Source organism: Akebia trifoliata, chromosome 8, assembly GCF_017979445.1.
Source record: "Akebia trifoliata isolate Shusen 1 chromosome 8, ASM1797944v1, whole genome shotgun sequence".
NCBI lineage: Eukaryota > Viridiplantae > Streptophyta > Magnoliopsida > Ranunculales > Lardizabalaceae > Akebia > Akebia trifoliata.
In genome coordinates, this window is record NC_141382.1 from 40,390,308 (window position 1) to 40,402,910 (window position 12,603).

Here is a 12,603-nt window from a genome sequence, read left to right on the forward strand (position 1 = left end):
AGAAGACTCATTTGTTGAGTTTCCACCTCCATCCGTGGATGGCATTGATATATTGTTCAAAGAAGATTCCAAAGAGTCAAGAAAAAAAAAGAATGAGAGCCCGTCGAGCAGGAGTCGTAGTATGTAAAGAAGAATTACCATTCCCTTTCAAGATTGATTGGGATCTGTTATAATTTCACCCACCATTGAGGTGTATATCCCCGAATCCGATGATTATTAGTCGAAAGTGATATTCATATCCAAACCATCAAGGGAACTACTCTCTCAACCTATCTACCATGTAGAAGAAAGGAAAATCCTTAAGAATGGAGAGAAATACTTAATCACTTATGAGGCTGCAATAGGGTCTAGAATCCATACGGCCTAAAAAAACCTTATTAGCAGAATCTCATTTGTCCGATGATCATGATGAGCCTTCGTTCTCAGAACAAGATTATTTTGAGGGCTCACCTTTGTCGCTAATGAATTTGTATGATTTTTCTTTATCTTGTTTCAAAAATTCAAAGAATTTACAAAATTCAAAAAAATATAAAATCTTTCCAAAATTAAAAAATCCAAAACATTCCAAAATAAAAAATAAAAACAAAAAACCTTGAAAAAGTAAAAAAAAAATGAATATTTTTAACAATAAAAAAACAATCAAAAATCTTCAAAATACCAAGGATTTTTAAGGAATTGCCTTAGCTGAATGTGCCTTGTAATAGAACATAATATGAAAAAGATGAACATCATTTTGACCTCGAACTCGATGTCAACCTTATGGAATTGAAAAGGAGTTAGAGGAAAATATTGAATATCCTCCAAAAGAAATCAAAGAACTCATGAAACGTCAGGAGAATGGTGTTCAAGAGGATACATACTCAATGAACCTAAGCATCGAAGATGACCCATGAATCATCAAAATTGGGGTTTAATTAACGATTGAGTAATAAAACAGATGACACAGTTCTTATAATAGTACTAAAATGTCTTTGCATGGTCTTATCAAGACATGCCCAATCTAGACACAGATTTGATCGTTCACAAATTACCTATCACACCGGGAAGCAAACTAATCAAACAAAAATTAAGAAGATTAAAGTCAAAATAGACACTTAAGGTCAATGACGAAGTAATGAAGCAATTTCATATAGGATTTCTAGTGGTATTCACTTATCCCGAGTGTCTCACTAATGTCATTCTTATATCAAAAAATGATAGAAAAGTATGCATGTGTATTGACTATCAGGATTTGAATAAAATCAACCCTAATGATAACTTTCCATTATCGCATATTGACACTCTAGTTAATAATATAGCAAAACATGGTGTGTTCTCATATTACAATCAAATAAAAATGACTGAAGAGGACCAAGAAAAGACTACGTTCATCACACCTTGGGGTACTTTTCACTATAAAGTCATGCCATTTGATCTTAAGAACGCTGGGACAACTTATAAATGAGCAATGACTGTCTTATTTCACGACATGATTCACAAAGAAATGGAGATATACTTGGACGACTTGATAACCAAATCAAATCTCAATGAAGATCATCTAGTAAATCTGAAGAAACTATTTGATCGGTTAAAGAAATACAGTCTAAGACTTAATCCAGCAAAGTGTGTATTTGGGAAAATATCAAGAAAGTTATTGGGATTCATTGTCAGTAGAAGAAGCATCGAAATTGATCCAGCCAAGATGAAGTACATTCTAAGCATGGAACTGCCAAAAAAAAAAAAAAAAGATCAAGGAATTTTTAATAAGGATTCAGTACATTAGTTGGTTCATCGCATAACTCACGCCTATCTGTGAACTAATATTCAAACTATTGAAGAAGAATGAGTCAAAGGAATGTAACAAAAACTATTAAAAAGCTTTCGACAAGATCAATAAATATTTACTTAATTCACCAGTCTTGGTTCCTCCCACACCCGAACAACCTTTATTGATGTATCTCTCCATACAAATAAACTTTATAGGTTATGTGTTAGGGCAACATAATGAAACCGATAGAAAAAATGAATCATCTACTACCTTGTAGACACCCCATTTTTGCACCCGCCTAACTCAACAATTTGTCAGCCGACTGTAGTGGATTTCTAATAATGAACACAAAGAACTTGAAAGCTTGTGAGAGACCTTCTTCCAATTCCTTATGTTTTCCTCTCAACCTTTATAATTTCACTATCTTTCTTCTCATTTTCACACGACATAGAATTACACATGCTTAAGATCACTACATCATACACTCGATTTAACAAGTCTGCACGATTAAGTTTGTCATACATTTCGATAACTTAGAGACATCGCAATGCTAGGAAAATAACACTTTGAGACTTATAAATAATTATATTGGGACCAAAAGAAACTTCACGTCAAAATTCATAAAATTTGTAAAAATTGACAAAATAACGAAAACACTCTTTGTGGGTCTCACACTTCCGAAATGTCTCGAAATGTGATTACGAGTCTAATGAGATTAAAATTGATAAGAATGGAGAATTTTACAAATAGTTGTAAAAATGATTAAAATACCCCTTGATTCCAAGAAAAACAAGATTAAGAATAAATTTTCAACAACATTGATGTACATCGAGAAAACCTAGAAATCCTACGCTCAGGAAAATTAAAAAATTTCACATAAAATGACGAACATTTTTGCTACGTAGAAAGACACCAATTGATCACATGAAACGACAAAAAAAAATCGAACTTTAATTAAACGACCAAAATCAAATTAAACAACCAAAATTGAAAATTTTAAATTCAATTAAACGACCAACTTGAAATTTTAAATCAAATAGAAATTAAAATTTAATCAATCTATTGAATTAAAATTAAAATTCAATCGACCAATCAAATTAAAATTAAAATCCAATCGATCAATCAAATTGAATTTAAAACTCAATCGACTAATCAATATTTAAATCAAAACACAATCAACCAATCAAATTATAATTTTAATTTAATTAACCAACAAAAATAAAAATACAATTAACTCATCAAATTAAAATTTTAACTTAATCATTTACCTAAACCATTTGAAATTTTAACTTAATCAATCAATTAATCATCAATTACCTACCAATGTGCGACGGGTTGCGAAGGATGGGATCATGGTCATTTTTCTTTTCTTCCATTTAAACTCAAATAAAAAGAGAAAATTTCTTTTTGATTTGGTAAAAAAGGGAACACATAAAAAAAAGGAATACAAAAAAATCAAAACAAAAAATGTCTTAATGTGAATCGATACAAAATGGAACAAATAAAAAAAGAAAGTAATTAAAAAGGGGAAAATACAACTTTCTTCTTCTTCTTCTTTAAAAAGCAACCCACAACTCACAAAAGAGGAGAGCAAGAGCAAAATAATAAAAAAAAACTTTCTCACATTTTTTATAGCACCAACAATAAGAGGAGGAGAAAAGAAAAAAAAGATAGTTTTCTTTCCTTTAACGTCATCACCTTCTTCTTCATTCATGCACCAGCCATTAACCCCTTCCATTTCATCTTTCTTCTCCATAATATCTCTTAGCAACAACCCTTGACACCATTTTCTCCCAAAGCAGCCCAAAAATGTCTTCACCTATTCTCCTTATAGCATCCTATAACAACAACCTTTAACACCCTTTTTCTTCTATAGCAGCAGCAAAACAAAGAAGATTAAAAAGTCTCTCACGTTTTAGACAGCAGCAATAAAACGGGAAGAAGATAAAAAAACTAACGTACCTGTAGCAGCTCCATGTTCCACATCATTTTCTTTATATAGCAACTATGCCTTAAGCAGACGTTCCATCATTTTTGTTCATGCCCCATCACAACCCTTCTTCAAACTTCAATTCAATTTTCCTTGATGTTCCAATCACGCTTTCTATCCCCCAAATTACCTCTCTTTAAGCTTTGACTCATTGTAAGTGCAATAAGGAGTTGAATATTCGATTATTACTCTTCCTCTAAGAGAATCACAGAATAGCCACCTTAGAATATAAAGTTAGGATCTTGTTTAGTTTTATTTATTTTACTAATGTCATTGATTACATGTTTGTAACAGGTCATGGTGGAAGATGTTGATCATTGAACGTAGACTCCTTATAGGAAGAATATTTATTGTCATCGACCTAATGCTCACATTCAAAGGGACATGAATGCATCCATTTTTCATTTAATAATTCTTGATGCAAGTTATGGTAGATGCATTCATGTCTCCAAAGAAAACACAATATTCTTTATTTACATGGGTTGATGGATCCATGTTTTAAAAATATAGTTTGTTTATTACATGTGGATTTATATATAATCTAATTTTCATGATTGAAACCATACCTCTACTGATTTGAAAGTTTAGATCAAGGTATAACTCACAAAATTTAAAGTGGGACCATAAGTATGCAAATTTCAGATTTCTTCATTTGAATGCATGTAAAATGGTTCGGATTTGGCTAAGTAATCATATGGTTATAGAGGTTTGAACCGATTCATTAAGATTATAATTAATTTGCTAAATTCATTAACCGATTTAATTAATCTTGCCACGTGCACTCTCAAGGCATCAATTTTCGAATAATTTTTATTTTTTTTTCTAAAAATATCATTTTTTTTATCACCCAATCAACTAAATTTTTTTTTTAATCATTATGATGATTTAGGTAACGTTTGGAGTTACATTCGTATCAATTCATTGAATCGATACAACGATTTGTCTTGCTTATGATGAGATTTGAGGCTTAAAGTAAGGTATTGAACCAATCAGACCCTTTTTGCTATTTAGTAAAAAAGGGTTGAGGCGATTTCATACCTTAGCAAGAAGTTCACAAGTTACAAGGTAAAGTATTCGGCTCTCAAAAAAAATATGTTGTGCTCTCGTCTGGCCATCACAATATTTATGTAATTACCTACTCAGTTATTCGACCATGCTCATTGCTTAGATGGACTCCTTAAAAGTATTTTTTCGAGAAATCAGTACTAATGGAACGCATTGCAAAATGACAATTACTATTATCTGAGTTTGACATTACCTATGTCACTCAAAAAGTCAATAAAGGAAAAGTCATTGTTGAACACTTGATCGTTTAAACATCATTTGCCCGACTATGAGTCACTAAGGACAAATTTTTTCGATAAAGCCATCTTATTCACCGAAGTTGAAGATGATGATGAAGTAAAAAATTTAAGTTGAAAAATGTACTTTGATGAAGCAATAAGCCAAAAGGGAAACAAAATTAAGGCAGTCTTGGTCAAATTAGATGGAGCGCACATCTTTATTACAATCAAACTAAAGTTTTAATGCTCTAACAACGAAGTCGAGTATGAAACATGCATTGTGGGATTGAAAGCAACAATTTACATTGAAGTATATGAGATAAATATGTTCGGAGAATAAAATTTGGTAGTTTACAAGACAACGGGAGAGTTGAAAGCTCGCTAGTAGAAATTAGTTTCTTATCATGAGTATCTCGAGGATTTAAATTCAAATTTCACTAGAATCTCATTCACTTACATGCTAAGGGCTAAGAATCAATTTGTAGACACACCGGCCACTTTTACTTCAATGGTCAACATTTTTAAAGACACCATCGTCGACCTTCTTGAGATCAGTATTCAAGACAAATCAGCATATTGTTATCTTGTGAAAATTGAAAAATCTCAAGAAAAATCATGGTATGTAGACATTAAGACATTTTTGGAGGATCAAACTTTTCCACCGGATACCACAATGAACGATCGGAAGACTATTCAGAGATTGGCAAAATAGTTCTTCTTGAGTAGCGAAATCTTAGACAAAAAATCAAGCCACGAGGTCCTCCTTAGGTGTGTAATGAAAATAAAAGTTTAATGTTTGATCAAAACTGTACACGATGGAGTCTATAAACCTTACATGAATGGATATATGTTCGCAAAAAATATAATGAGAATGAGTTACTATTGGATGACTATGGAAAGCAACGAATACCAACATGTATAAATTATGAACGACAAACGAAAATAAAAAACTTCTAATCCGCAATAGTATAAACTGTGAACGACTAAAAATATAATAATAAAAAAACAAAAAGTAAAAAAATCTCAAGCATTTGATTTTAAGCTTGACCTAAATCTCCCTTTTAAACAAGTTCATGAGATATTGGGAAGAGACATAGATCATATTTTCGGAACAAAAATAAAGTGTCTATTCTATCTCTCAATAAATTCAGATTTTGTCTTTCTTTATCTTTTTACAACCCTAGCCTAAGTTTACGTTTTATCCTACTTAAAGTCTTTTCAGCTCATGGAATGATTTACGGTAACTTGGTAACGGTGGAAGTATGTCGTGGAAAATAACATTAAGGTATATTTGATCTTACAACTCAATTTGGAATTCAAGCTGCTAAAGTTATTAAAGGACCCCGAGAATGGAGGCAAGGTCAGATATTTGAAAAAAAATGATTTGAAGTGTAGAGTCATTGATCTCGAAACTCAATTTGAGTCACTGCATCATGAAAAATTGTTAGAGGAACTCGATTGGGGAGTCCAGATCTATTACCCAAGAAAAAACACCACTAAAAGAGTAGAGTGTTCAATTTCACAACTCAACTTAAGTCTCTAAGCCATGAGGGGCACATAGAAATCGATAAGAAATTTAAAGTGAAATCTACAAAGTGAGTGACGATAATAAATTTTGCAAATCTACCTCGAGATAAGTAAAATAAGATTACAAATAATTTTATTGATTTTGATAAAAAAAAGATCCAAATCCTAGTATTATCCTCTGATTAACTGTCAAATACAAAAATAAATATGACGTGTATAGCTTTCTTATCTCCGGGTTTCGCGTGTGATCGACTGAAAAGGTTGCTTTGACAGTGATTTTATTTGTGCTTGATTTTCTTAGAGGCTTCTGTAGATTTTATTTTTCTCAAATTTCACAATTTATCTTTGAGAAAGTTTTCTTGGCTTTCGAATAAGGGATTTAGACTTGATATTCTTCTTTATCGAAATCCGAGTCTCTTGAAGAACTTTGCTTTGTATCTCGATGATGGCTTGAGAGCTTCTTCTCTACAAGAAGAACTTCTATCTTCTGAGAGAAAGTGACCTAGATCCCTCTCTTAATGAGGGATGCTTGTTATTTATAGATTTAAAGATAGTTCAATTTTCCAAGTATGTCTTAATTTAAAGAGCTTTGATTGGTTTGTTTAAATATTAAACTCGTCCAAATCCAATTTTAAGGATTATATGGATTGTTGATGGGCCAAATTCCTTTATTTGGGTATGGGACCCAACATTTAATATGTGGATCACTTAACTTTGTTTTATATCATGAGCTATATCTGTGATAGTCCAAACTCAAACTATATGATGTCCATCTCAATCAATCCTAATTTAAATGTGTATGTCTAAGTCTAATTTTAGGGATTTTATTTTGATTTATAAAATTTATTGAGGACCTTATTAAAAGTTTGATACTTACAGTGAGCATAGACTGAAAAGGCACATCAAAACCCATAAAAGGCACTGTAAGTAAAAGAATCACTCTATGAAAAGATCAAAACCATCGGCACGATGGAAACCCGAAAAGGGTGTCAATACTTTAAAACGTGGAAATTAGGTCTAGTGAAAATCGTAACTAACACCATGGGCAATAATGGGAATACACAAATAAATAAAGAAATAAATAAGGATTATAATTCCTGGTCTACAAGAGTATAAATTGTTAATGACAAAAAAAATTTAAAGTCCTCAATGTTCCAACAAATACGACAAAGATAGCTCAGTAAAAATTCTCATAAATTTTCATCCCCAAGGATGACTCTAAAGACATTAAGGATTAGTTGATACTTGTATTCTCAAACATTTGGCAGAACACCATGATCGTTAAAATTCAGAATTATCAAACATTGGTGTGTCATGAATTATTTAACAAAAGGCAATTTAAAAAAAAAAAATTCGAGAACAAAAAAATGCATCATCAAAATTACTATTTTTGGCTTGTGACGAAGAATCTAAGACTTTCTCAAAATCAAGAGTTTTCAAAAGTAGTAGATATATCTGAGGTTACTATGTAAAATTTTTAATCATTTTATTCATTTCAAAAAGTATAACATCACTTTTCTTAAAAGTAAGGTACTAAAGGAAACAACGGAGGAAGAATCGCTCAAATATTTCCACAGGAAGCATAGTAGACATCAATCCTATCTTCTAAGGCTTTGACTTGAGTAGCCTAGTCAATAATGATTCTCTCCCTATAAAAAAATATGATGCCTCACCAACTACTTTATAATCATGTCAGCATGCACCCTCGAAGCAAGCCTCTTTTACAAATCGACGATCTCAAACCTAAGAATCCCAGTCTCATCACTCATCAAAGACTCTAATGGAGATATCTTTGACTTTAATTGAGTTACTTGGGTCTATATTTTTTTCTCGGAGCGAAGTCAAATTGTTTCAATTCTCTTGTTCGACACCCACAACTCTTCCAAATTATCTCGATGGTCGAAAAAATGAGTGGAATACGACCTCACCTCAACAAGAGGTACAACGTCAACACGTACAACAATCTATCTCCTCAACTGAAACACACAATCATGAAATGAGTAGTTAGGAAAAATATGATGATCATGAATAATCACGTTAAGCAAAAAATACTCTCCAAACAATCATGTAACTATCATGAAGGAAGAGAAACAATTCAAAATTCAAAGTCAACAAAGAGATGAAGAAAAAATATTTCAAAAATTACATTGCATAGTTAGAAACGTATATTACTTTTAAAAAAATGTCAAATTTTATCTAAGATTCCAAACGATCTCTGTGCCACAAAATTGAGGATTTCAAAAAATGACTAACTCTGTCAGACCCTGTGCTTGGGTAGCCACATTCTACAAAAAACCTTAATTCTATATGACATTTTCAACTATTTTACAGTGAGTCATTTCAGGTTCGTACAAAGAGGGGTAGTTGTAGACACCCCAATTTGCATGAACCCATTAGAAAAAAAACTCAAAATTTTAAAATCTCAAATTGATTTTAATTAAAAGCTTAAAGCCCTTCAACGGATCCATATTGCATAATAATTGTCATTTGGTATATTTCTTAATGCACACATACACACATACGCCATCTCATATTGTTTTGCATACCCAAATCTAATCCAATCTCATACTCATTTCCCTAATCCAATGCAATCCCATACTCACTTCCTTGACCCATTTCTCTGAATCCATGGACCGACCCAATTTCATAACTACTTGTTAATCTAAACTCATTCTCCATTAATCAATACATTATCCATACCTTAACCTAATACTAAACCCACTTTTAAGCTTGGTCAAAATATCCAAACTTAAGTAATCTTAAGCCCAAAATCAAAATCCAATACCAAGCCTATGGTCTTACATTTCCCCCAAGAAATGACACATGGTGGTCTCTCATAAGCCTCAACATCTAAAAAGGCTCATCATTAATAGGCCAATGCTCCAATATAATTGGAGAGTCAACTCCTTTAAGAAATCCCAATAATGCCCTCCTCAAAAAGTAAGGTCAAATAAAAAATGTATTTTAGTCTTTGATAAAAATTTCTAAAATTAGGAGAACTTCTAATCCTATCCCCAAAAGGTAAAAATCTTTAAGTATATGCATGGAACTCTCCCATTGGTATATTTCAAAAATATCTATATATCATTACTTTTGAGAATATTTACGAGAGAATCAAAGTCTACTTTTTACCTACTACCCTACCTTTACACATGCTACTCTCTTATTCACCCTCTTAAAAACATTTTTTTTTCTCTTATATATTTATCAAAAACTAAATAATAAAAAAACTTTTAAGGTTTCTTCTCATAAATTTTACATTTACCCTCATGAAGATAAAAAACCCTAAAAGAAACAATTAAAACCCTACGTCTTTTCTCTTTATTTTTAGGATTGGATCAATTTCTCCTCAAAAGTTCTCAAAAAACTCTACAAATACCTTCATTTCATATGAGCACTTCATGTTTTCAAGTCTCTATCTCTCAACCTAAAACTCTACTAAAATCTCTACTCAACATCTCTAACCCTCTCGTAATTTAAACCTCAATTCAAAAATTCCCATCAATCTTTCAACTCCCAACTAAGAACCATCGTCTTCTTTAATCCCTTACCCTCAATTAAAACTCTCGACCTTCAAGTTATTTCTTTCGAGACTCAACATCATTTAAAAATATCAAGGGATGGGTAGGTATAGATAAGATTTTTATTTAAATACTTGTATCTTCTACTTCTAATCCTCTATTTATTTTTATATTATAGAAAGCCTTTAGGATATAATACATACCTTCTCCTACCTTTGGTAAGTTGGACTTTGATTCGGTTGAAATGGTGGGGGATGAAACCCTCTTTCCCCTATAGTGTATCTCATGCATCATATTGTATACCATGCACCCAATTATATATGATCGACGATGATGAAGAAATGTGGCACCCTTTTATTGGGTTGAAACACTAAGGTGCTGTTTGTTAAACTGAAAAAAATAAGTGCTGAATAGCATTAAGCGCTGAAACTTATAAGCGCTGAATTTAAGTGCTGAAAAAGTTGTTTGTTTAGATGTTGAATTATGTTTGTTACACATTGCTGAAACTGATAAATTGTCTTTGTTACCCTTATAATCATATTATACATTGTTTGCATGTTTCAAATGCTTATTTATTATCAAACACAATAAAATATATTATTTCTTATAAAATTAAAATACAATTTATTTTTAAATAATAAATAATACTCAAATCTTCAATTTATAAATAATAATTTCTATTTATAAAAGCCCACAAATTTCAAATTAAAAATAATAATGTCATACATGTCACCAAAATTTGAAATCAAATTTAAAAAGAACTTAATTTTGGATGAATAATTTTCGATAGAAATGAAGGATGTATAATTATAAAAGCACCCTATGAATTAATAAGGGCAACCCACACTACAGCCATTTTTTGTTTTGTTTTATATGGATTAAAGTTTTTGGAATGAGCAAATTTTTAGTGAGGATGGTTTATATGGTCTAGAGATCATCCTCACCAAACTCGTTAAAAATAGATTTCAAAAAGAAAAAAAAAGGACAATTTACGGTTCTTGAACTTTTTTTGATAGGGTTAGAAGTTTCAAGATGTGCTGATTTTTTGTGAGGATGATCTCCTCATTGTAGAGATCATCTTCACCAAAAATCAACTCATTCCAAAAATTTTAACCCATATAAGACAAAATAATTTAGCTATGGTGTGGGTTTATTAATTTGTGGGTGTTTATATACTTATCCATGGGATATAAGAGGTAATATCCTTTTAAGAATAAGGGCATACTTGTCCATGCTCAAAAAAACAAAGGGCATACTTGTCCGTGCTGAAAAAAGCGAAGTGCTTACCGCTTCAGCACTTTTTTTCAGCATCAAAATAGTGCTGAATTTTTTTCACTTATTTTCAGCAATAAGCACGAGTAAACAAACGCGCTATTTTGACAAAAGTGCTGAATTTAATTTTTTTCAGCAATAAGCGCTGAAAAATAGCGCAAACAAACACCACCTAAGTTTCTAGTTTTACATACATGCATTGAGATCCTGACATTCAAGGAATTCTATGTAATTTTTCTAAAAGGGCCAAACTAACATTCATAATCATAAAAATAATATAGGCTAGATGGGTTATCATTTTCCATAGGATGTTATATCAACAAAAGATAAATTATTTTCCATCTGTTTAGTTGTTGATTTTTTTTTATAATATGTCTTGCCTAATTTCCTAATCTAGAAATATTGATGAATCTAAGATGTATAATTAATTTTAGTTTTTTATTTTTAAAGTTCTTGCATATTTTTTAAAGTTCTTAATAAATTTCTCTTCAACAAATCTTGTTTATAAAATTCTATTTTTTATTTCTCCTTAGTCCTCATCTCGGACGTGATCCATTATTATTGGGGAGAATCCATTATATCAGATGCTTGTTGTGATGTAGGATAATTGGACGATAAAACTTTTGAAGGAAAAAAAATCTTAGCCAATTATTAAATTTATAAAAAAAGAGTTTTTATGGTTAAACTTTTCGAATCAAGAACCTGTGTCGATTTTTTATTTGAGTTATTTAAAAAGAATTTAAAAATAAATTTATTTAAATTAATTATTCTTGGTGGATCCAGTCTCCTCAGATGTTTTTCAATATATAATATTTTTTATAGTTAATTTAATAAAATCTAATTTTTCTCCAAAATCACACTCTTTTCCTGGATTTTTTAAAAATTGAAATATTAGTTCCCAATTCTTAGTGGAACAACCCTATTTGCTAATTTAAAGTAGATTTTTTATTTTATATTATGGTCTTGTCCTTTTCAGAGATATCTTACGAGATGAACAATTATTTTTATATTATTAAATATTATTTTTAAAAATTTTTAGTTGCATGTTTTTGTTAATTATTACTTTGAGGCTGTCATTTTATTTATGTTGATGGTATTATTTCATTATTCTTCAACATGTAAAGGGTTTATTATTAGTTATTTTTTAGGAATCTCCACCCTCTACAACAAATAGGTTTTAAAAGAAAAATTTTGTTTGAAATTTTTTTCACAATTCCACGTGTTGGAAGGATAATTAATTTTATTCTAAGGGCCTTTTCTAAG